The following is a 27,177-nucleotide window of genomic DNA, read 5'->3' on the forward strand; positions in this document are numbered from 1 at the left end:
GTAATCAGCTTTTGGATTTATTGATCCTTTTAATGGATTTTTGAATATCAGTTTTGTTCAGTTCTTCTCTAATTTTGGTTATTTTTTTCTGCTAGCTTTAGGTTAGTTTGTTCTTGTTTTTCTAGTTCCTCTTAGTGTGATCGTAAATTGATAATTTGGGATCTTTTTAAATCCTTGATGTAGGAGCTTAACATCATAAACTTTCCTGTTAACATTGCTTATGCTGCATCCCAGCGATTTTGGTATGTTGCATGTCTGTTTTCCTTTATTTTAAAGAATTGTTTTATTTCACTCTTAATTTTGTTGTCCATCCAAAAGTCATTCAGAAGCAAGTTTTTTAGTTTCCATGTAATTATGTGGTTTTGAAAGATCTTCCTGGCATTGATTTCAGTTTTTATTCCCCTGTGGTCCAAGAGTATAGTTGGTATGATTTCTATTTGTTTGAATTTATTGAGACTTGTCTTATGGGCCAAGCATGTGGTCACTCTTAGAGTACATTCTGTGTGCAGTTGAGAAGAGCATATATTCTGTGGTTAATGAGTAGTCTGTAGAGGTCTCTCTGTTTTTTCTTTTTTTTTTTTTTTTCTGAGACAGAGTCTCGCTCTGACACCCATGAGCCACCGAGCCTGGCCCTGTAGAGGTCATCTAAGTCCAATTGGCCAAGTGTCAAATTTATGTCCAGAATTCCCTGATAGCTTTCTGCCTCCATGATCCGTCTAATACTCTCAATGGTGTTGAGTTCCCCAATTTTGTGTGGCTGTTTAGATACTTTTGTAGTTCTAGGTGTATGTGTTTTATGAATCTGGGTGTTCCAGTGTTAGGTGCATCTATATTTAGCATAGTTAAGTCTTCATGTTTCATGGAATCCTTCATCATTAAGGAATATACTTCCTTGTCCTTTTTTACTGTTGTTGGTTTAAAGTCTGTTTTATCTGATATAAGAATAGTGATCCTTGGCTGGGCACGGTGGCTCAAGCCTGTAATCCCAGCACTTTGGAAGGCTGAGACGGGTGGATCACGAGGTCAGGAGATCGAGACCATCCTGGCTAACACGGTGAAACCCCGTCTCTACTAAAAATACAAAAAAAATAGCCGGGCGAGGTGGCAGGCACCTGTAGTCCCAGCTACTCGGGAGGCTGAGGCAGGAGAATGGCGGGAACCTGGGAGGCGGAGCTTGCAGTGAGCTGAGATCCGGCCACTGCACTCCAGCCTGGACGACAGAGCGAGATTCTGTCTCAAAAAAAAAAAAAAAAAGAAAAGTGATCCTTGTTCTTTCTTGTTTGTTTTCTCTTTGTGTGATAATTCTTTCTCCAACCCTTTACTATGAGCCTGCAGGTGCCATTACATGAGTGATGAGTCTCTTGAAGACAGCAGATAGATCAGTTTCATTTTTTCTCCAACTTGTCACTCTGTACCTTTTAAGTGGGATATTTAGACTATTTAAATTCAAAGTTTTGATCCTGACGGTCATGAAGTTTTCAGCTGGCTGCTTTATAGTCTTAATTGTGAACAATTACTTTATTAGGTCTGTGGGCTACAAATTTGCGTGTGTTTTTATGGTAGCCAGGATCATTCTTTTGTTTCCATGTTTGTAACTCCATTAAGGATCTCTTGTAAGCCTGATCTACTGGTAAGAAATTCCTTTAGTGGTTGGTTGTCTGGTAAAAATTTTATTTCTTCTTCACTTATAAAGCTTAGTTCGTCAGGATATGAAATATTCATTGGAATTTCATTTCTTTAAGAATACTGAAAATAGGTCCCCAACCTCTTTTGGTTTTTAAGGTTTCTGTTGAGAAGTCTGCTGTTAATCTGATGGGATTCCCTTCGTAAGTTATCTGACCATCTTCTTTAACTGCCTTTAAGGTGTTTTTCTTTAGTGTTGACCTTGCGTAGTCTGGTAACTCAATGCCTTGGTGATACATATTTTGTAAAGTCTTTCTCAAGTGTTCTCTGCATTTCTTGCATCTGGATGTCTACTTCTCTGGCAAGATTAAAAATTTTTTCTTTTTTTTTTTTTTTTTTTTTTTTTTTTTTTTTGAGACGGAGTCTCGCGCTGTTACCCAGGCTGGAGTGCTGTGGCCGGATCTCAGCTCACTGCAAGCTCCGCCTCCCGGGTTCACGCCATTCTCCTGCCTCAGCCTCCCGAGTAGCTGGGACTACAGGCGCCGCCACCTCGCCCGGCTAGTTTTTTGTAGTTTTTAGTAGAGACGGAGTTTCACCGTGTTAGTCAGGATGGTCTCGATCTCCTGACCTCGTGATCCGCCCGTCTCGGCCTCCCAAAGTGCTAGGATTACAGGCTTGAGCCACCGCGCCCGGCCTAAAAATTTTTTCTTGAATTATTCCCTCAAATATGTTTTTCAAGTTTTTCATTTTCACTGCTTTTCTCTCAGGAATGCCAGTAACCCATAGGTTTGGTCACTTTACATAATTGCATATTTTTCAAGGACTTTGTTGATTTTCTTTTCTTTTATTCTTTTCTCTCTCTTTCTCTGTGTGTGGTCTGCCTGAGCCAGTTTAAAAGGCTGAAATTCTTTTTTCTTTTTTCCTGCCTGATTTAATCTATTGATAAAACTTTCAATTGTATCTTTAAATTTCTTAAGTGAGTTTTTAATTCCAGGATCTCTGATTAATTTCTTTTTAAGATGTTTATGTCTTCTTTCATTTATTGGACTGTTTTAGTAGTTTCCTTGTGTTGATTTTCAACATGGCCTCGGACTTCATTGAGCCTTCTTGTAATTCATGCTTAGAATTATTTACCTGTCATTTCTGAGGTTCCATTTTGGTTATGAGTCCTTGCTGGAGAGCTAGTGTAATTCTTTTGTGATGTCACAAGATTCAGATTTTTTATGGTGCCAGAATCCTTATACTGATCCCTTTCATCTGAAGAGGATGGCACTTCTAAATTTTGTAATTATTTTTGTGTGGATAGGATTTTTTTTTCTTTTCTTATATATGTGTTTCCCTTCCCCTTCTCTCTAAGTGGTGCAATCAAGAGTATGTCGAGTAGGGTCTTTTGGCTTTGTTTCTATACCCCTTTTCACTTTTTTTGTCAGGTTTTATATTAGGCAGTAAAATTTGATCTGCGGAGCAGTAGATGGTACTTAAGGGTAAAAGCCAGTTGTACATAAGCAGATGGCTATGTATTTGAGCTTTGATTACTCTCAGGTATTCTCTGTTATTTCAGGTGATGGCCAGGATGAGCGTTCCGGATTCCCTAGCTTCCTGTTTCATGGGGATGAGGAGACACATCTGGGCAAAGCTGGAGTGTTTCAATTTTTGTTTATTTCCATGTACATTTGATTTTCCCTTTTTTTCTCTGACCTATTGGTAGCTTATGAATGTGTTGTTTAATTTCCACCTATTTGTAATTTTCTAAATTTCTTCTTGTTATTGATTTATATATTTATATCATTGTAGCCAGAAAAGATACTTGAGATGATTTTAGTTCTTCTTCAATATGATAAGATTTGTTTTGTGACCTAATGTGATCTATTCTGGAAAATGTTCCATGTGCACTTGAGAAAATTTTATATTAAACTTCTGTTGGGTGAAATGTTCTGTATATGTTTATTAGGTTCATTTGGCCAATGGTGTCACTGAGGTCTCCTGTTTCTGCATTGATTCACTGTCTGAATGATCTGTCCATTTTTAAAAGTAGGATAGTGAAGTCTCATTATTATATTGCTGTTTATTTCTCCCTATAGTTCTGTTACTACTTGCTTTATATATGTTTAGGTGTTCCCATGTTGAATGCGTCTGTCTTTACTGTTCTGATATCCTCAAGATTACATCACCCCTTTATCATTATACAGTGACTTTCTTTGTCTCTTATGACAGATTTTCATTGAAAGTCTATTTTGTCTGATGGAAGTATACCTTTCCCTGATTTTTTTTGGGTTTACATTTACATAAAATATCTTTCTGTATTCCTTCACTTTTATCTTTCTGTATTCCTTCACTTTTAACATGTGCTCTTAAGGCTAAAAAGAGTCTTTTGTAGGCAGCATATTGTTAGATCTTGACTTTTTCTTTTTTAACTCATCTGTATTTGTTACAACTTTAAGCAGAATGTGACTCAGGCACTATATTTCCATCCACAAGACTAGCTCTGAGTTATTTTTTGAAAAGCTTTGTGATAGGCTTAGGTAGGCTTATAACTTTGCTCCTCCAAACAATACTTTTGTTTGGAAAATAAGAACTCTCTGTGGAGATTTCCTTCCATCAAGTTGCTTTAAGTTAACCTATTTCTAGAGGACTAGTTCATACAGAACTGCCAACTACAGGGGATGAAAAGTTCAAAAGTAGATCCTACAAAATGTAACAAATACTTTTCTTTTAACATCAAGGTATAGCTCAGAAACACTTGGATAACAAGATTTGGCCTACTAAGGAATACGAATTAATAGCTAAACACTTTAGACCACAAAGTAGACATCATGTTACATACATATATCCTACAATACGCATTGCCTCTGTCTGTTAAAATAAGCCAATGTGAAGCTAAAAAAAATTACTAGCTCTGCTTTAGTGCTTAAGGTATCACAGCATCACTTAGAAGTAGAAAGAAATCTTATCTTCCCCTTAAAGTAGTTGTTGTCATGCCATACAGACTTTTAAATGTTAACAAAAAACAAAGAAAAATATCCTTGATAATATATTATCAGAGGAATTGTAGAGTACTGAACCAGTGTTTAAGTCATCCCTCAGCTGGAGTTTAGTCTATTTCTTCCATGCATGATGTGTCATCATCTCCTTCAAGGGGTGACATTTCTTCAGTAGTATCATCAGCAGTTGGGTCATTTTCATCAATACCCACACCCAGTTTGATCATCCTGTAGATCCTGGGGATCTTCCAGACCAAAGTCCGAAGACAGAAGAGCAGATTCGTAAAGCAAGATGACCAGATCCTGCACAGACTTTACTTATCTGCCTCTGCCTTTTGCCTTAAGGTCTCAGTAATGGAATGGTCAGGGTTTATCTCCAGTTGTTTCTTTGCTGTCATGTAACCCATTGTTGAGTTGTCTCTTAGGATTTGAGCTTTCACAATTCTTTCCATGTTTACTGTCCCGCCATATGTGCTCGTGACAACATAGCCTGGAGATGTTACCAATCAGTTTGACACAACCACCTTTTCAACTTTTTTCTCCAAGGTGTCTTTCATGATTTTGCAGATGTTCTCAAACTTTGTTTTTTTCTCTTCCTGTTTCTTTTTGTCTTCTTCATCCTCTGGAAGTTCCAAGCCCTCTTTGGTGACTGACACTGAAGTCTTCCCCTCAAATTCCTTCAGTGTTGGACACAGTACTCATCAATTGGCTTGATCATATAGATCACTTCTAAGCCATGTTTCCAAAGATGTTCCACAAAGGCTGAGTTAGCTACCTGGTCCTTGGTCTCACCTGTGATATATTAGATATGTTTCTAGTTTTCATTCATTCTGGTGCAGTAGTCCTTGAGAGAAACCATCTCATCACCAGAAGCAGATGTATAGTATCTTAACAGCTCTGAAAGCTTCTTCCAGTGTTGAGAGTCTTCATATATTTCAAGCTTTATGCTTTTAGATAACTGCTCATAGAACTTCTTGTAGTTCTGTTTATCTTCTGCCAGTTTGGTAAAGAGTTCTAAGCATTCTTTGATCACATTCTCCCTGATAACTTTCAAAATTTTGCTTTGTTGCAACATCTCACAGGAAATATTTAAAGGGAGATCCTTTGAGTCCACTACCTTTCTACTGAAGTTCAGATATGCAGAGATTAGCTCCTTACAGTTATCCATGATGACAACTCTGTGTACACACAATTTGATGTTGTTCTTTTCCTTTCTCTTTTCAAACAGGTCAAAAGGAGCATGTTGTGGGACAAATAGAAGGGCTCTGAAGTCCAAGTGTCCTTCAACTGAAAAATGCTTCACTGCCAAGTGATCTTCCCAGTCACTGGTCAAGCCCCTGTAGAATTCTCCTTACTCCTCATTAGTAATACCATCGGCATTTCTGGTCCAGATGGGCTTTGTTTTGTTGAGTTTTTCTTGATCGATGTACTTTTCCTTAATCTTCTTATTCTTTTTGTCACCATACTTCTTTTCTTCTTCGTCTTCATCAGAACCAACATCTTCAATTTCAGGTTTGTCTTCAGACTCTTTCTCTTCTTTTTCTTTTTCTTCTTCTTTATCTTCCTTTTCTTCAGCTTCATCATCGCTGACTTCTTTATCACGTTCCTTCTCCACAAAAAGAATAATGGAATATCCAATAAACTGTGAATGTTTCTTCAAAATCCTTTTTACTCTTCATTCCTCTAAGCACTCAAAATTTTGTCTTCCTTCAGGTGTAGGATAACCTTTGCTCCACGACCCATAGATTCACTCGTCTGTCCTCACTGTGAATGATCCCTCTGCTGAGGATTCCCAGGCATATTGCTCATCATTGTTATGTTTGATGATCACAGTTACTTTCTTGGCAATCAAATAAGCAGAATAAAAAACAACCCTGAACTGGCCAGTCATAGAGAGATCTGCATCAGCCTGCAAAGCTTCAATGAACACTTTGGTCCCAGACTCGGTGATAGTACCAAGGTTATTGATCAAGTCAGTCTTGGTCATTCCAATTCCAGTGTCCACAATAGTGAGGATTATATCTTCTTTTTCTTTGTTTGGTATAAGGGTAATATGCAGCCCTTTCCCAGAGTCTAATTTACTGGGATCTGTCAGCCTTTCATATTGGATTTTGTCCAATGCATCTGATGAATTTGAAATTAGTTATCTCAGGAAGTTCTATTTGTTCGAGTAGAAAGTAATGATGATCAGTGACATCAGCTAGGCAATTTCTGCCTGAAAGGTGAACATCTCAACCTCCTCCTCCTCCATCGGTTGGTCTTGGGTCTGGGTTTCCTCAGGCATCTTGGCTAAGAGACTGCACGGCCTCCACAGCGCAGCAGCACCAGGATGATAAGGTACCTTGGCTTTTTTTTCTTTTCTTTTCTTAAAATCCATTCAGCCACTCTGTACCTTTTGATTGGAAAATGTAATTAATTTACATTTAAAGTAGCTATTGATAGGTAAAGCACTTACTACTGGCATTTTGATTTTTGCTGACTGCTTTGTAGTTCTTTTCTTTCTTTTTTCCAATCTTCCTACCTTTCTTTACAATTTGTTGAATTTTGATAGTTGTATGCATTGATTCATGTCTCTATTTTTTGTGTATCAACTAGAGACTTTTTTTTTACTTGGTTATCATGGGGCACATATAAAACATCTTATAATTATAACATTCTAATTTAAGTTGCTAACAACTGAAACTGCATACAAAAACTCTATGCTTTTACTTCACTCCGCCCACTTTTTATGCTATTCATGTCATACTTTCATCTTTCTAGATTGTGTATTGATTACCAAATTAGAATATATATAGTTATTTTCAATACTTCTGTGTTTTAACTTTTTTTATTTTTTTATTGTTTTTATTATACTTTAAGTTCTAGTGTACATGTGCACAATGTGCAGGTTTGTTACATATGTATACATGTGCCATGTTGGTGTGTTGCACCCATTAACTCATCAATTACATTAGGTGTATCTCCTAATGCTATCCCTCCACCCTGCCCCCTCCCCACAATAGGCCCTGGTGTGTGATATTCCCCTTCCTGTGTCCAAGTGATCTCATTGTTCAATTCCCACGTATGAGTGAGAACATACAGTGTTTGGTTTTCTGTTCTTGCAATAATTTGCTGAGAATGATGGTTTCCAGCTGCATCCATGTCCCTACAAAGGACACGAACTCATCCTTTTTATGGCTGTATAGTCTTCCATGGTGTATATGTGCCACATTTTCTTAATCCAGTCTGTCACTGATAGACATATGGGCTGATTCCAAGTCTTTGCTATTATGATAGTGCCACAATAAACATACGTGTGCATGTGTATTTATAGCAGCATGATTTATAATCTTTTGGGTATATACCCAGTAATGGGATGGCTGGGTCAAATGGTATTTATAGTTCTAGATCCTTGAGGGGTCACCACACTGTTTTACACAATGGTTGAACTAGTTTACACTCCCACGCACAGTGTGAAAGTGTTCCAATTTCTCCACGTCCTCTCCAGCACCTGTCGTTTCCTGATTTTTTAATGATTGCTATTCTTTTTTTTTTTTTTTTTTTTTTGAGACGGAGTCTTGCTCTGTTGCCCAGGCTGGAGTGCAGTGGCCGGATCTCAGCTCACTGCAAGCTCCGCCTCCCGGGTTCCCGCCATTCTCCTGTCTCAGCCTCCCGAGTAGCTGGGACTACAGGCGCCCGCCACCTCACCCGGCTAGTTTTTTTGTATTTTTTATTAGAGACGGGGTTTCACGGTGTTAGCCAGGATGGTCTCGATCTCCCGACCTCCTCTTGATCCGCCCGTCTCGGCCTCCCAAAGTGCTGGGATTACAAGCTTGAGCCACTGCGCCCGGCCTAATGATTGCTATTCTAACTGGTGTGAGATGGTATCTCATTGTGGTTTTGATTTGCATTTCTCTGATGGCCAGTGATGATGAGCATTTTTTCATGTGTCTGTTGGCTGTATAAATGTCTTCTTTTGAGAAGCGTTTGTTCATATCCTTTGCCCACTTTTTGATGGGCTTGTTTGTTTTTTTTTTTTTTTGTAAATTTGTTTGAGTTCTTTGTAGGTTCTGGATATTAGCCCTTTGTCAGTAGGGTAGATTGCAAAAGTTTTCTACCATTCTGCAAGTTGCCTGCTCACTTTCATGGTAGTTTCTTTTGCTGTGCAGAAGCTCTTTAGTTTAATTAGATCCCATGTGTCAATTTTTGCTTTTGTTGCCATTGCTTTTGGTGTTTTAGACATGAAGTCCTTGCCCATGCCTATGTCCTGAATGTTATTACCTAGGTTTTCTTCTAGGGTTTTTATGGTTTTAGGTCTAACAGTTAAGTCTCTAATCCATCTTGAATTAATTTTCATATAAGGAGTAAGGAAAGGATCCAGTTTCAGCTTTTGACTTATGGCTAGCCAATTTTCCCAGCACCATTTATTAAATAGGGAATCCTTTCCCCATTTCTTGTTTCTCTCAGGTTTGTCAAAGATCAGATGGCTGTAGATGTGTGGTATTATTTCTGAGGACTCTGTTCTTTTCCATTGGTCTATATCTCTGTTTTGGTACCAGTACCATGCTGTTTTGGTTACTGTAGCCTTGTAGCATAGTTTGAAATCAGGTAGCGTGATGCCTCCAGCTTTGTTCTTTTGGCTTAGGGTTGTCTTGGTCTTTTTTGGTTCCATATGAACTTTAAAGCAGTTTTTTCCAATTCTGTGAAGAAAGTCATTGGTAGCATAATGGGGATGGCATTGAATCAGTAAATTACCTTGGGCAGTATGGCCATTTTCACAATATTCACTCTTCCTATCCATGAGCATGGTATGTTCTTCCATTTGTTTGTGTCCTCTTTGATTTCACTGAGCAGTGGTTTGTAGTTCTCCTTGAAGAGGTCCTTTACATCCCTTGTATGTTGGATTCCTAGGTATTTTATTCTCTTTGAAGCTATTGTGAATGGGAGTTCATTCATGATTTGGCTCTGTGTTTGTCTGTTATTGATGTATAAGAATGCTTGTGATTTTTGCACATTGATTTTGTATCCTGAGATTTTGCTGAAGTTGCTTATCAGCTTAAGGAGATTTTGGGCTGAGATAATGAGGTTTTCTAAATATACAAGCATGTCATCTGCAAACACAGACAATTTGACTTCTTCTTTTCCTAATTGAATACTCTTTATTTCTTTCTCTTGCCTGATTGCCTTAGCCAGAACTTCCACCACTATGTTGAATAAGAGTGGCGAGAGAGGGCATCCATGTCTTGTGCCAGTTTTCAAAGGGAATGCTTCCAGTTTTTGCCCATTCAGTATCTTATTGGCTGTGGATTTGTCATAAATATCTCTTATTATTTTGAGATACATTCCAACAATACTGAATTTATTGAGAATTTTTAGCATGAAAGGCTGTTGAATTTTGTCAAAGGCCTTTTCTGCATCTATTGATATGATCATGTGGTTTTTGTCTTTGGTTCTGTTTATATGCCGGATTACATTTATTGTGTTTTAACTTTAATAACAGAATTTAAAATGATTCACACAGCATAATTACAGTATTAGATTATTCCAGGCTTGACTATTTACTTGTACTAGTGGCTTTTTTAACTATTAATTTGTTTAAAATGTTTTATGTTATTTATTTCTTTTTTTTTACAGATGTGATGTCGCTATATTACCCAGGCTGGTCTTACACTCCTGAGCTCAAATGATCCTCCCACCTTGGCCTCCCAAAGTGATGGGATTATAGGCATGAGCCGCAGCACCTGGCTTTAACATATTTTTGTTACAACTTGAAGAACTCCTTTTAGCATTTATTTTATTTTATTTTACTATAAGTTCCGGGATACAAGTGCAGAACGCATAAGTTTGTTACACAAGTGTATGTGTGCCATGGTGGTTTGCTGCTCCTACGAAGCCATCATCTAGGTTTTAAGCCCTGCATGCATTAGCTATTTGTCCTAATGCTCTCCCTCCTCCCCTTGCACCTCAAACCCTGACTGGCTGTGATGTGTGTTGTTCGCCTCCCTCTGTCCATGTGTTCTCATTGTTCAACTCCTACTTAAAAGTGAGAACATGCAATGTTTGGTTTTCCATTCCTGTGTTACCTTTAGCATTTCTTATAAGACAAGTCATATGGTTATGAACTTCCTTAGTTTCTGTTTGTCTGGGTATATCTTTATTTCTGTTTCATTTCTGAGAGAGATTTTCTACGGATAGTATGTATAGTATTCTTTGGCAGTTTTTTTTTTTTTTTTTTTTCTCTCTCTCTCTCTCTGCTCTTTGGCTATATCATCCCACACCATCCAGGCTTGCAATTTTTTTTTTTTTTTTTAGAATTTTGTTTGTTTGTTTGTTTGTTTTTGCGAAGTCTCCTGATATCCGTAAAGGGGTTCCCTTTTATGTGACAAGTTTCTTTTCACTTCTGCTTTCAAGAGTCTCTTTTTGAGTTTGACTTATGATAAGTTGATTATAATGTGCTTCCGAGTGTTACTGTTGGGGTTGATATTGTTTGGACATGTTGATTTTCATGAAACTAGATTGAGTCTATATCTCTCCTATGATTTTGGAAGTTTTCAGTCAGTAGTTCTTTAAGCTTTGTGTCTCTTTATTTGCTTCTTTTTCCTTCTGAGACATCCACAGTTTATTATTGTTTTTCTAATTTTAATTCATTTTCTATATGTGTGTTTTCTTGCATTTCTTCAAGATCTTTAAGATGATTATTTTGAATTCTTTTTCAGGCAATTCCTAGATCTCCATTTCTTTGTGACTTACTAGTGAAGCTTTACTAGTTTCTTTTGGTGGTGTCATGTTTGCCTAATTCTTCATTATCTGTGTAGATTGCATTGATGTCTGTGCATTGATGTCTCAATAAACATCTTTTCTGGCATTTAAAGACTGCTTTTGGCAGATAAAAGCTTTCTCCTGTTGAGCCTCTATGCTGGTGAGATTGCCTCCAGGATCCTAGTAAAGTGGGTTTTGAGCTAGATCATGTGGCTGCCTCTTCATCTACAATGGGATTTGTGCTTAATAGACCTGTTACCAGGGCCTCCAGTGGGTATGAATTCTGTCTGGTCCCCAGATGGACTGAATTACCTCTGGTACATTGGGCAGTAGGGGTGGACTGCAATGAGGATCCATTTTAGGGTCCACAGATGGTAGGCCTGTTACTAGGTTTGTCAATGGGCATGGTTTCCTCCAGGTCTTTGGGAGAGCTCCCATTAAGTGACTGGGTAGGTCCCTTTGCAGGCAGTACTTGTCCTGGCCTGCAGTTGAGAGGAGATGAATATAAGTCACAGGGTTGCAGTAATGACAAAGATCTGCAGGCCTGCCTCTGAAGTCAAGGTTTGGTGTATCCTCCTGTTGGTCCCTGGTCAGGCAAAACTGCCCTCAGACCATAGCTGAGAGGGGATGAATCCAAGTTACAGGGCTGTGTCAGGATCTTCTGTGAGACTGAGAGCAGCAGGCCTGCCTCTGAGGATCATAAACAGGCTTGTCTTTCTCTATGTTCTTGATTGGGCAAGCCTACACTCAGACCACAGTTATTAATGCCTGGAGCTGAGTTTCACAGTCATTTCAAGTTCCACACTTAGGACCGAGGTCAACAAGCTTATTATCTGCAGCGCTTGTGTATGTGACTCCTCCTGCGCTCCTTGACAGATGGCAAAATAAGGCTGTATCCAAGGCCACAATAAAACAAGGCCATTGCTAGGTCTAGAGCTGAGACCACTGTTGGCAGGTCTCCCTCCCAAAATGGCTTTCCTACATCTTGATCTTCACTAGGATTTCACAATCTCCTATCTAAATCCTAAGGCTCCCACTAAGGTATTCTCCCATTAATGGCTGTGAAATTATTGTTGCTGCTGAGGAACATAAGCAGTGGACTTTCTATTTCACCATCTTTCTCTAGTTTTTGTCTCTCACTATTTTTAAAACTTTCTTTTTTTTTTTTTTGAGACGGAATCTCGCTCCGTCACCCAGGCTGGAGTGCAGTGGCGCAATCTTGGCTCGCTGCAACCTGCACCTCCTGAATTCACACCATTCTCCTGCCCCAGCCTCCAGAGAAGCTGGGACTATAGACGCTAGCCACTATGCCCGGCTAATTTTTTGTATTCTTTGGTAGAGACGGGTTTCACTGTGTTAGCCAGGATGGTCTCGATCTTCTGACCTCGTAATCTGCCAGTCTTGGCCTCCCAAAGTGCTGGGATTACAGGCGTGAGCCACCGCACCCGACCAATAATTGAATTATTTTATGTTCTAGCATAATTTTGGTTTCTTTCTGCTTGAAACATGTTGAGATTTTTGGGTTTGGGGGTTTATATGGGATCTCAATTACATGAATATTTGACTGCTTGGCACTTTACCATAGGTCATCAAGCCTCTGCTTTTGTTTTGCTGTTGTTATTGTTGTTATTTGGGGTTTTTGAAGTTTTGCTATTATTAGGGGTTGCTTCCATTGCTATGTGTTTAAGTTAATCGATCTTTCCTTTGTCAGTGTCTGCAGCTAATCCTACTTAGTGTATTTTTAAAATTCAGATAATTTTTTTTATTTCTATAAATTATACTTGATGGCTGTTGGGAATATAAACTCTTCTTTGTGTGAGCTCTAGGACTTGTTTAGTCTATTGCTTCCAGTAGTCGTTCATATTCTACAAGAAGTTTACTCTAACAAATGTACGAATTAGCACTCTTCCAAAGATTTGAGGAGATCCCTTTGCAGCTATTAGACCTCCCTCTGTGTGTGCTAATCCCTTCTCTCTAGTTATCTGTCTTGAAATGGTCCCTTTGTCTTCTCTATACTTTAATCTTTATTTAATCTAGTCTCCTTAATACTCTATCTAATCTAGTCTTCTCTATAATCTTGATCTAATCTAATCCTTAATTCAGTAAGACTACTTGATATATTTTGGTGTCCTCTGCTGCCTCTCTCTCTCTCTCTTTCTCTCTCTCTTTCTATATATATACATGCATAAATATACACACACGTATATATACATATAGAGCTTTTTTTTATTCTATCAGTTATGCCTCAGTATTAGCCAATATTATCTTGGTGTTTTTATATTTTTAAATATAAGAAGTGTACACATTTTTTATATTTAAAATATTTTAACATATTTTGTCTCAGTCCATCAAGGTCACACAGTGTCCAGTACTAAAGTCCTATGGAATTACTTATGTTCAACTGGATAATACTGAGACATAAGTGTTGGAATAATTCCAGCTGAAGGTAATCAAGGGCTGTTTTTTCTCTTTCACCCTCTTAACTCCTATTTCCATCTTCAATTTTTCTTTAGAACTAAAATTAGGATCATCTAGGGTCTGTTACTGGGGTCCACATCTCTTTGCTTTGCACTCTGCAAGTATTTTCTAAGTCATAACATGTGGAAATCACTTATTTCTCTTTTCTCAAGAATAACAGTCTTATTCTGTCTCTTGTCTAATGTCTACAAACTGTTATGTCACATATTTTTCTAACTTTTAGTTTTTTAAGGTAGAAAATTAAGTACAATTTATATTAATCCATCTTGATAGGATTCTATATCTTACTGATATTCATTAACTACCCAATGCCTTTTACATAACACATTTTTGAATATTTTAATTGCAAAATAAGTAGAAAAGGAGGCCACAGAAAAAGAAAAACAGCATTACTTAAAATGTGTATAAATAGAATTTTCAACAGTTTTTACTTAATGAAAGAAACCAGCACAAAGTCACAGATTGTGTTAGAAGAATATGTAGGTCTCCTGATCCCTGCCCAGTGCAATGGTGTTTCCCTTCAGGATGCTTCTCAGGTGAGCTCATCCTGTTTTTTGTTGGAAAAACACTGTTGAACAAATACTGCAGCTTAGAAGGTGCCACTTCAGAGCACATCCAGAAATCCTAGATTGTTTTTCTTTTTAGCCCTGCGGGATTCCCACCTATATACTGGCTTTATGCCCAAAAGAATGTACTTCATATATTGTGTAACTACTTGTTCAGCAGGAATAATAATAGGGTATGCAACAAAAAAGAAAACACGAAAAAGAAAACTACTCTCTTAACTGAGTGAGATTTGGGGGAAGTAAGTAGTAGATTCAATATTTTGAAAGCAGAATAATTTGATTTTTCATTGTTGTAACTTCCATTGTCAAACTCAATATATAGTTGATGAAAGAGTAAATAATTGATAGACTCTTAAAGGCAGCTTTATTTATTTATTAAATTGCTATTAGTCAGTCAATTTCTCTTCTTTATTTTCCAATATCTATACTAAGACTGCTTTTCCTACCTAAAAATGCTTGACAGGGAGGCCGAGGCAGGCAGATCACGAGGTCAGGAGATCGAGACCATCCTGGTTAATACGGTGAAACCCCGTCTCTACTAAAAATACAAAAAAATTTAGCTGAGCGTGGTGCCCGGTGCCTGTAGTCCTGGCTACTCGGGAGGCTGAGACAGGAGAATGGCCTGAACCCGGGAGATGGAGCTTGCAGTGAGCCGAGATTGCGCCACTGCACTCCAGAATGGGCGACAGAGCGAGACTCCGTCTCAAAAAGAAAAAACACACACACACACAATTAGCCGGTCGTGGTGGCGGAGGCCTATAGTCCCTGCTACTCAGGAGGCTGAGGCAGGAGAATGGCATGAACCCAGGAGGCGGAGCTTGCAGTGAGCCTAGACTAGATTGTGCCACTGTACTCCAGCCTGGGTGACAGAGCAAGACTCCGTCTCAAAAAAAAACAAAAAAAAAACTTGACAAATCAAGGGATAGTAAGAATGCCTTCCTCTAGGATTAATTGCTTGGCTTCCTTTGAGTTACTCCAACTTTCTTTTCTTTTTTTTTTTTTTGAGACGGAGTCTCGCTCTGTCACCCAAGCTGGAGTGCACTGGCCAGATCTCAGCTCACTGCAAGCTCTGCCTCCCGGGTTCATGCCATTCTCCTGCCTCAGCCTCCCGAGTAGCTGGGACTACAGGCGCCCGCCACCTCGCCCAGCTAGTTTTTTGTATTTTTTAGTAGAGACAGGGTTTCACTGTGTTAGCCAGGATGGTCTCGATCTCCTGACCTTGTGATCTGCCCGCCTTGGCCTCCCAAAGTGCTGGGATTACAGGCTTGAGCCACCGCGCCCGGCCTAGTTACTCCAACTTTCTGTTAGATCTATTACTGAAGGGTAAGCGTGGGAGGATAGAACCAGTCTGAAAGTATCCAACCTGAAAAAAAAAATTATACAAATTCACTCTCTGTGTTTATTAACAGAATGTTAAATTCTTAATCCCTGTTTTTCAAGACAGGGGGAAAAAAAGCAGAGAAATACCATTCTCTGTATCTTTTCCTATTCATTTTTTTTTTAATCATAGTATATTGTTGTTAAAATGAAAAGTAAATCTTGACCAACAAAACATGTAATATAAGCATTAAGAACAGTTGTAAACGGCATAATTGCTTTAGAATACCACTGCCACCAAGGAAGGTTATAAGAGATAGGTGGTTGGAGACATGAGAGACTTGACAGAAAGTAATGCCATGGCACTTTTTTCCCTGGTAATAGAAGAAACTTTTCCAGGTACCTCAGGTAATTTCTTACTTTCACTTCATAAGATCATGCCCCATCTACCCACAGGTCCTGCTTCTACCAACCTGATTATTACGAAGTTGCCTCGGTAATCTGGCAATCCAGGTAATTCTTATGGCATTATGAATTAATCTGCTCTAATTCATCCACCAGATTTATATTATTTCCAAGAATGTTGTTGTTGTTGTTGTTGTTGTTGTTGTTTTGAGATGGAGTCTCTCTCTGTCGCCCAGGCTGGAGTGCAGTGGCGCGATCTTGGCTCACTACAAACTCCGCCTCCCAGGTTCAAGCGATTCTCCTGCCTTACCCTCTGGAGTACTAGGGACTACAGGCACATGCCTTCATGCCCGGCTAATTTTTTTGTATTTTTAGTAGAGACGGGGTTTCACCGTGTTAACCAGGATGGTCTCAATCTCCTGACCTCGTGATCTGCCCGACTCGGCCTCCGGAAGTGCTGGAATTACAGGCCTGAGCCACCGCGCCCGGCCCAAGAATATGTTTTTTAAAAGGGTTACCTATTACATTTACATTTATTTACATTTTAGAACTTGTAGATACTAAAGAAGAACATATTTTCAACGATTCCCATGATATGATGGAAAGGAAATCAAGCATGAGGGTGTCCAAAATGGAGCGTGTGGGGACTGGTAAGTGATTTCATTTTATTGAGTATCTAAGACAAAGGTATGAAACATCTGACCATATTACCGTGATTCACATTCACCCTTTGCCAGGCATCAGTATTCAACCATAGTTCTCTTTGCCATTGAGCACTGGAATCCACGCAACCACTATTAATTGTGTTTTCATACAATACAAATACTGTTTACTATTCAAGTCTGGAAGAGATACAAGGAAACAATAAGAGAGGCAACCAGTAGATTGCATATTATAAATGGGATGTGAAAAGACCTTCGTATTCTGAAACTATATGCTAAAATCAAAAACAGTAATTTAAAAGAACAAATTCCAAATACAATATTGTTTTAAAGAATAAAGTTAAACTAAACTAAACATAATAGGTTTCATAATCATAGGGTTGTAGATACATAACATTAAACTCTTTAGTGTAAGCAACCTAAGGGTCAGAGGAGAGCACACGTGTGGTAGAACTGATAGAGAAGTAGTGAACTTTAAGCCATATTGGCATAAAATTGACTTCCAGAATAAGGAAAGTGATTATCTTAAGTCACCTGCAGTGTTACTTCATTTCCTGGTAAGTCATTTTAAGAACACTATTAACAAAGTGGAAAGTATCTAAAGAATGTAGATAAAGATAAGAATTTTGAGGAGTCTGTGACCTGAGATATATCATACAGTTCAAAAGCATTTTCAGGTGGGTTAAGTGTTTGATGGAGGCATACATTATGCTTCTTCAAGTATCTGAATTGTTGCTGTGTAGGTTAAATATTATATATAAGCTATACATCTGGCAATCCAGGTAATTCTTATGGCATTATGAATTAATCTGCTCTAATTCATCCACCAGATTTATATTATTTCCAAGAATATTGTTGTTGTTGTTGTTGTTGTTTTGAGATGGAGTCTCCCTCTGTCGCCCAGGCTGGAGTGCAGTGGCGCGATCTTGGCTCACTACAAACTTCGCCTCCCAGGTTCAAGTGACAATAGGAGCATAAGGAGGACGACACATAAAATTGGAACTTTGTAACACTTAGAAATATTTAACAGTGATATAACTCCCTATTGAGCAGTTAACTGAGGCTAGAATGCTGCAGGTGAGAATCCTACAATGACTGAGAAGTGGACATGGTAGCCCTGGGTTCTCTCCAACACTGGTAGCTCATAATTATATTTAACAAAATGCCATTGTATTGGTTCCCTTTTCTTTATAATCTTGTTTGTAAGGTGCCTCACTAAGATTTTTCTAGACTATAGAGAAATTGTTAATAGTTGAACCTTCTATAATAAATTACAACCCCTGATGTTTTACTTATCTGTCACCAAAGAAACTACAACCATTCTTTAAGTATACCGAGAAATCAAAATATTTACTTGTTCAAGTTTCAAAAGTATTTGAGGCTTGAACCTGATTTTTAATAAACCCAAGTTTAAGACGGCACCCCACAAAGCTCATTAAAATAATATCATGGGAAGCATGCACTGTGAGGCTAGTAAAGTGATATGTAAATAAAAAAGAAGAGTATTCTTAACATTATAATTATCACTATGTCCTCTGAAGTAATGTTTCTGTAGATGTGAAATAATCTTATTATACCTTTAGGAGGAAATCCTCCTTGGCAAATCACTTTCCAAATGGCCATATGAACGTCCTTATTTTTGAAGCTATACACCATGTGATTCAACAATGGAGTCACAACTGTGTAAGGTCACTGTCTCCAGCCTGTTCTTGCTGGATGATTATTTGGCTGATGGTCGCAGTTGGACAAAGGAGGCACAGCCATAATGGACAATGACCATAATAAGATGGGAGGCACAAGTAGAGATGGCTCTTTGCTTGCTTTCACATATAGGATCCTCAGGATGGTGTGAACAATGAAGCCATAGGAGATGCAAATAAAATGAGAAGAACCGTAAGTGCTAGAACTCCATCACTGAAGATGACTAGCTCCCTGATGTAGGTATTAGTACAGGCAAGCCAAGTAACTGGTGAGATGTCACAGAAGTAGTGGCTGATCTTGTTTGGGCCTCAGAGAAGCAATTGAAAAACTGAAAAGGAGCCTATGAGTGAGAACAGAAAACCAATCACAGCACACATTGCTGCCAGTTGTTTACATATCTGCCAGCTCATAAGGACAGGGTAGTGAAGTGGATTGCAGATGGCAACATAGGAATCATAAACCATCATATCCAGGAGCATGAAATTAGTGACAGCAAAACCCAGAAAGAAGAACATCAGAGTGGCAGTTAATAAATGAGATGGTTCTGAGCAAAGACAACAGATCTATGAGCATCTTGGGCAGAATGACAAAGGTATAGCAGTCCCAGAAATGGAGAGGATGCCTAGGAAGAAGTATACAGGTATGTGGAGGTTTTGATCCAGGTGGATGACAGTGGCAGTAGGGATATTTCCACTCAGAACAATCAGATATAGGCACAAGCAGACAGAAAAAGGATATGCTGGATTTCTTCAAAGCTGGAGAACCCAAGAAGCAGAAACTCTGACAGAGAAGTTAGCTTGATTGACTTGGTCCCAGAGATTGACCTACAGAGAACCAAAATGAAAGAACAGATAGTTTACCCTCAAAGATGCAGAGAGTTAGTTACATTATGGATTGAGAAACAGTAAATCAGAGAAGGAGGTAGAACTTGTAGTAGTAAGTGCCCTACTGATCATATCTATTCTATTCATTGTATTATTTCAAAATACACAGATTGTGTTTGTTTCCAGTGACATGTTTGCATCTCTTATAGCGTTTAAGTCTAGGTGATCTTTTCGCATTGCCTACTTTAAATAGCAAACAGGAAATTAACATGTTAATTTAATTACTTTATTAAATAAACACACGTTTAATAAATACTTATTGTCTATATTACACAGTTTTCTTAGGCTGTATAAGCAAAGTATAATTCTTAGCAGGAACGATGCTAAAGCATTTTACTTTCTTCACCGAGTGTTCTCTCCTCTCCTCAACTGCTCTCCCCAAACGCTCCAATAAAAAAATGAGGATTTTTTCATGCTAAGATTATGTTTTCTCATCTTGTAGCATCTCACCTCTGTGATTTGCTCATCTCTTTCCCTCTACCTGGAAAATATTTATCCACTTTGCATTCATTTTTGATGACTCAAATAGAACTATAACATCTGACAACTCTGATCTCTGAAGATAAGTGATATAAGCTTTCCTTTCTTTTAAATTACTGAGCAACTTTCTATTCTATACTACATTGAATCACAGAAGATAAATATGAACTCTAAGTTCCCAAAGTGCAACTCTAAGTTCATTATACTTATATAAAATTAATTTTTTTTTTAGTGCCCAACACAGTGCTATTCACAAAAAAAATTAATATACAATGATTGAATAGTCAATTGCATGATCTTGAAATGCACTTTTGCATATACCAGAGCGTAAAGGCCTTGGGAGTAGTTTTGTATTCCTCATAACATCTACAAATTGTTATCTAAAAGCTATTTGCTTAATTAGTTGATTATTAAATATTTTATTATATAAAGGGCATCTGTAAAAGGCATTATTTAAGCTCATGAAGGGAATGGTGGAATTTTAAGCCTCAAAAGGAAATTAATGGGAATAAAGAGCCAGTTTGCAACCTACTAGATCACACTGCATATTTATAATTGTACTGCCCACATTTTGATCTTTCACACGACCTAGAAGTTGTGGAATACGAACCAGATCTAACTCTCATGAATTTCCCTACTGTGGCATTTATTTTTATTTTTATTTTTTTGTCTCTCAGTCTGGCTCTTCACAAAAGTTTATGTATTAATTGGTGACTAACGAAACAAATAGCACCAGGATCTTCCCTGAGGAGGGCAATTTATTTACCTCCTCAGTTGCCATCTCTGAAGCTTGTGCAGTAGATGTTTTGTCCACAGAACGTTAGGATGGTGAGATTCAAAAACAGCAGAAGGTCTGTAAATAATGACCAGTTAATTCGCCACTCATTTTTTTTACCTCCTCACCACTTGTTAGACATTTCTAATATACGTTTGTCACCAGATAATACTGTCATGTGACATCTGAGACTGAAAAATGAGTGAACCATTGAAAGCTCACTCTTGACGGAGAGTTATAGGTATCTATTTTTTTCTTTTTCAGTTACCCAGTGAAGCCTTGCTTAAGGAATCAGTCTTTCTGAGATGGCTCATAGAGAAGTAATCAGTGCTATGGGCTCAATATAACATATTTCATGGCATTTGTTTGAAGAAGTAGCTTATTGTAGCTCATTTCGTGAGACTCTATTTTATCTCCCCCAAGCCCTATACTATCTTCCATTTTTTCAAGCTATGATATATTATCTAACTATCACTGAGTAACTAGATAAACAAACTACAACTCATGGGAGAATAAGAACACATCTAAAATTATCATGGTGACATGGCAACTTTTCTATTAGTAAATTCACATACTATCTTCATTCAATTTCCCACATAAAATAATCCAAACAGGGTTATTTTCTTATGTTCCCTAGAACATAGCTATTGTAATCCAGTGAAATCTTCTAATGAGATGAGACTCAAAAATTAATGTTATTATACAACCATTTCTATATTGAAATAACACTATTCTATTCCTTTCTACTATTAACCTCTCAATGCCCCAAACTGTGTATTCCTATCTGCTCTTCTGATAATTCTGGGAAGAATCCCCCAAAGTATCATTGGAAAACTTTTCTTTAGTATCTTATTAGGTAAGTCCCCAATATGTTGCTTGGTACTTATACTTTCCAAAACTCCAGGGAATCATTATTGCAATATTATTTTTGGCACAGTTCTGTACTTCTCTCACTTAGCAAAGGGGATGCAGAAAACACCACAGATCCAAAATCTCACAGGTCTAATAGAAAAATAAAATAAAATAAAAAACAGAAGGTGGGGCACAGTGGCTCACACGTGTAATCCCAGCACTTTGGCAGGCCGAGGCAGGTGGATGATCTGAGGTAAGGAGTTTGAGATCAGTCTGGCCAACACGGTGAAACCCCATCTCTACTAAAAATACAAAAATTATCTAGGTGTGGTGGCAGGTGCCTGTAATCCTAGTTACTCAGGAGGCTGAGGCAGGAGAATCACTTGAATTCAGGAAGTGGAGGTTGTAGTGAGCCGAAATTGTGCCACTGAACTCCAGCCTGGGTAACAAAATGAGACTCCACCTAAAAAAAAATAAAAATAAAAATAAAAAGGAAAATAATGGCATTGATAATTAGTTGATCATCTCTTCCAAGTTCCCTGGTGGCTCTTAGAGGCTGAAGGCTGTTGTAAATTAAGGAAGTACAAGTGAAGATGAAGAAAACCATATTACAGGAGATAATGCAGGCCTGTCTTTATGAGACCTTTTTTTGTGAAGGAGGAGCTCTTTTTTTCCTTAGACTTCATCAGGACAAACAAAGTCTTGCTTTATCATTGTCAAAAAAGCAACAAAGTTCTCTCTTTTAGCCTGTCTTCATCTGAAGCCTAACAATTCAGTTGCTGCACCAAGGAGAGGAACATAGGAGCACAGCATGAAAGATGGGGCAAAGAGCAATGTTTTGATGACAGAGCTGAAACCTTGAATAACAGCAGCAAAGTATATATATTTAGAGACTGAAGACAAATTTTGGAGTGCTTAAGTGCAGGTCACAGAAGTGATACTCTGCTTTTTTCCAGCTTTCTGGAGGTGAAAATATCTTCAATCAAGGATCCACCTCAACGTTTGTGAATGGGAGTAAAGCCTTGTGGGTAACCTCCTAGGGGGCTTGACTAGTCCCCCCCAGTTATTCTCATTCTTTCCTGCAACTCCCTAATAGTCTGACTCAAGATAGATTAGAGGGACTTGGGATTGGAGAGAAAACAATTAAGTATCTGTCTACATTTGTGTGCCACTGTTGTGTTACCCTGAATTTGAAATTAGGTTAAAAGTCGAGCTTTTTATTTCTGGACTCAGGTAACACAGTGTGTAGATCTTCAAGTTTCCTGGAAATTGCTATTCTTCCTCCTCTATGAGATAACAGAGGAAAAATCTGCCCTCTCTATTCTCCCTCAGCTTGTTATGAGTGACTCGCAAGGGGATGGAAGACAGAACTGAAGGCACTTAGCATCGAGATCTTCCCCAGCCTGACTCTATTTGTTGCAGTTTCTGTCAGTGGCTCCCAGCAGAGACTTTCCTGGCATTGTTCCCAGCAGGAGCCTTCAGAGCAGCAGAAACTCCCAAATGAGAGGATTCCTGTCTCAGAGTCTTTTTCTTTCCAATTATACTAACCATTGTCACAGGTTACCCATGGAGATCCCACAGCAGCTACCGCTGCTTCCAGCAATTTTCGAATGCTCACAACATGTTTTATCCATTTGCAGCTGAGTTTTGGGGTTCTTTTGGGACATCTGGTCTACTCAGTGCATCTTCCTAAATAAACATTTCTCCACAGGATGCTGCCCAAGTCCTCAGCCTTGGTACTGCATAACTCTATAAATAAAACTATCCAGAAACCTCTAAAGTATCAGAACAGAAATAGACCTGGAAAAAAATACTATCATTAGTCACATTTATAGAAATACTTCTTGACACAATTTATGGTGAACTCAGGCAGGACCCCAAACCAGTAGCTGCCTCTGATCACATTCTCATATAACTGAGGATAAATTTCCAGGAAATTAAAGATAGCCATTCCTTTTTAAAACTGGAGTTTAACCAGGTTTCCGGTGAACTTAGTATGATACATATTTCATCTCAAATATTCCATACAGTTCAAGTATGCAAACAAATAATATCTTTTATTTCTATATTCAGAAAAAGGGACTTGAATTACTTCATTATGCTCAGTCTTCATTCAGAAGTCAACCTCTGAAAAACATCCCCATTATAATTTACTTTTTCTTCTTAACATATATTAGAAATTTCTGTGCAATTATCATTACATATTTTCCTTTGCATATCTCTATTTTCTGGTTTTGTTGGGTTACTTTTTAATGTTTTGTTGAATGTTTAGCTCCATCATTTAGGATATTGCCTGATACATAGTAAAAAGGTAACATATATATTTGTTGAATGAATAACTAAATACTTTTTCTTTCTCTGTTTCACTTGATTAATTTCTTTTCCGTTGACCTGGCTTTATCCAAATTACAGAAAAATAAAATGGAGGTAAAAGCCTTAAAAATATGTTCTTAGCAGTTCAAAAAGCTGAAACATTCTCATCTTATGTCTCCTATATATGAGATTTATTCATGTCTTTTGCAGGGACATGGATGGAGCTGGAGCTATTATCCTTAGCAAACTAACACAGGAACAGAAAACCAAATGCCTCTCACTTATAAGTGAGAGCTAAATGTGTTCTCACTTATAAATGAGAGCTAAATGATGAGACCACATGGACACATAGAGGGGAGCAGCACACACAGGGGTCTATTGGAGGGTGGGGGGGGTGGGATAAGGGAGAGGATCAGGAAAAATAACTAATGGGTACTAGGCTTCATATCTGGTTGATGAAATAATCCTGCACAATAAACCCCCAAGGCCCACATTTATCTGTATAGCAAATCTGTACATGTACCCTTGAATTTAAAAGTTTTCTTAAAATGCTTTTTAGTCTAAAAGTTAAAACAATGTGTGATCGATTTCTCAGGACTTTTTACCCAATCCTGTGGCAAGGAATAGATGGAGTAGGGTTAGTCCCCCAGCTATATATTTGAAAAGTTTTCCAGATTGATTAAGTCTTATACTGTAGATTTTTAAAATTTAACTCTAACTAGATTTAGTGTGTAAACAGGAAAAGGAAGCTTAATCTCCTATATCAAAATATATACCAGAACATCAAATGATGAGCTGTAGGCAAATTGTGGGTTATAGGCTATGGTCATTAAAATTCAGTTTACCTGTTTTCTTAACTATTCTTTGTCTTATCTTTCAACTTCGTTCTCTGCCTGGTTTTCCTCATGATACTTAATATGGAAAGAAAAACTGAAGTCACTTTTCTTTTATCTTGCATCTACAAAGAAGCAAAATAATAGAAATCTGTGTGTTGACACTATATTGTGGAAGTTACACTCAGTTTCTGCTCCCTCGACTTGTCAAGTATTTAGAGAAAGCTGAAAAAAAAATGTTGGCTCCACCAACAGCAACAACGTTTTCTTGATCTGTGGGTTATAGTTATTATCATGTTTTTGAAAGCCATAATTCCAATGATAGTCCCTTGACTGTTTCAAACTTCCTAATAATTTGTAAGCTTGTAATTTTTAAACTAAATTTTCTTATTAAAATACTTATCTAGAAATACCAGATAAAAAATTCAAAAGATTGATTATTAAGCTACACAAAGAGAGACTAGATAAAGGTGAAAACCATCATAATGAAATTATAAAAGCAATTCAGAATATTGATAAAAATTTATTAGAGAGATAAATATCATGAATAAAACCAAATGGAACTTGGTTGATTTCCAAAACTAAATAGAAAAGAAAGACATGCTTAGGGAATTACAAAATAGTGAAAAGTTTTAACAATAGACTCAAAGAAGTGGAAAAGAGAATTTCAGAACTTGAAAGCAAGGCTTTTGAATTAACCCAAGCAGACAAAAATAAAGAAAAAAAGAATCAAAAGAAATGAACAAAATCTCCAAGAAATCTGGGATTATCTAAAATATGAAACCTAGGAATAATTGGTGTTCCTCAAGCAGAAGAGAAAGCCAAAACTTTGAAAAACTTACTTAAGAAAATAATTGAACAACTCTTTCCTGGCCTTGCTAGATATTTAGATATCCAAATACAAGAAGCTAAAAGAACTCCTGGGAAATTCATTGCAAAAAGGTTATAAACAAGGCATACAGTCATCAGGCTATCTAAAGTCAACACAAAGGAAAGAATTCTAAAAGTAATGAGACAAAAGCATCAGATAACCTATAAAGGAAGATCTATCAGAATAATTCTCAGCAGAAACCCTACAGGCCAGAAAGGATTGCAATACTCTCTTTAGCCTTCTTAAACAGAATAACTGTCAACCAAGAATTTTGTAGCCAGCAAAACTGTTTTCTAAATGAAGGAGAAATAAAGTCATTTTCAGACAAATGTTGAGGGAGTTTTATGCTGCCAAATCAGCATTGCAAGAGCTTCTTAAAGGAGTTATAAATCTTGAAGTACACGCTTGATATGCACCCAAACGGAGCCACCTGAAAACATAAAACCCACAGGGCCTATAAAAAAATAACACAATGAAAAAAAAAAGAAAACAAAGTATCTAGGTAACAATTAATATGATGAGTAGAACAGTACTTCATATCTCAATATTAATGTTGAAGGTCAATAACCTAAATGTTTCACTTAAAGCATACAGAATGGCAGAATGGATAAAAGATCATAAACCAGGCCAGACATGGTGGCTCATGCCTATAATCCCAGCACTTTGGGAGACCAAGGCAGGCAGATCATGAGGTCAGAAGTTTGAGACCAGTCTGGCCAATATGGTGCAACCCCTTCTCTACTAAAAATACAAAATATTAGCCAGATGTGGTGGTGTGCACCTGTAATCCCAGCTACTTGGGAAGTTAAGGCAGGAGAATTGCATGAACCTGGGAGTTGGAAGTTGCAGTGAACCGAAACCACACCATTGCACTCCAGCCTGGGTGACAGTGCGAGACTCTATCTCAATAATAATAATAATATAATAATAATAATAAACGAAATGTCTGCTGTCTTCACGAAACCCATATTACATGTAAGGATTCGTTATCTTAAGGTAAAAGGGTGGAAAAAGATATTCCACACAAATGGAAACCAAAAATAAGCAGGAGTAGCTATTCTTTAATCAAACAAAACAGACTTTAAAGTGACAATAGTAAAAAAAAAAACAAAGAAATCATTAGGTAATAATAAAATGATCAATCCAACAAGAAAACATTACAATTCTAAATTTATATGCCACTAACACAGGAGCTCTCAGATTCATAAAACAGTCACTTACTTAAAAAATAAGATAGATGGTGATACAATAATAGTGGGGGAATTTAATACTCCACTGACCGCACTAGATAGATCATCAAGACAGAAAGTCAACAGAGAAACAATGAACTTAAACTGCACTCTAGAACAAATGGACTTAACAGATATTTATAGAACATTCTACTCAAGAACTGCAGAATATACATTATTCTCATCAGCACATGAAACATTCTATAATTTAGATCATATAATAATCGGCCACAAAACAAGCCTCAATAAATTAATAAAAATTAAAATCATATCAAATATCTTCTCAGAGCACTCTGGAATAAAACTAGAAATCAACACCAAAAGAAACCATCAAAACAATGCAAATATATGAAAATTAAATAATATGTTCTGGAGTGATTTTTGTGTTAACAATGAAATCGAGATGGAAATTTTAAAATCCTTTGAAATGAATGATAATAGTGACACAACTTATCAAAACCTGTGGAAT

At 37.6% G+C, this 27,177-nt stretch overlaps 1 pseudogene; it reads right to left on the bottom strand.

Moving 5' to 3' along the window:
* Positions 1–4,714: 4,714 nt before the first annotated feature.
* On the bottom strand, positions 4,715–6,926 carry LOC117074399 (annotated as a pseudogene).
* Between the last annotated feature and the right edge of the window lie 20,251 nt (positions 6,927–27,177).

The sequence above is a fragment of the Trachypithecus francoisi genome, unplaced genomic scaffold (assembly GCF_009764315.1).
Source record: "Trachypithecus francoisi isolate TF-2019V2 unplaced genomic scaffold, Tfra_2.0 Lachesis_group5, whole genome shotgun sequence".
Taxonomy (NCBI): domain Eukaryota; kingdom Metazoa; phylum Chordata; class Mammalia; order Primates; family Cercopithecidae; genus Trachypithecus; species Trachypithecus francoisi.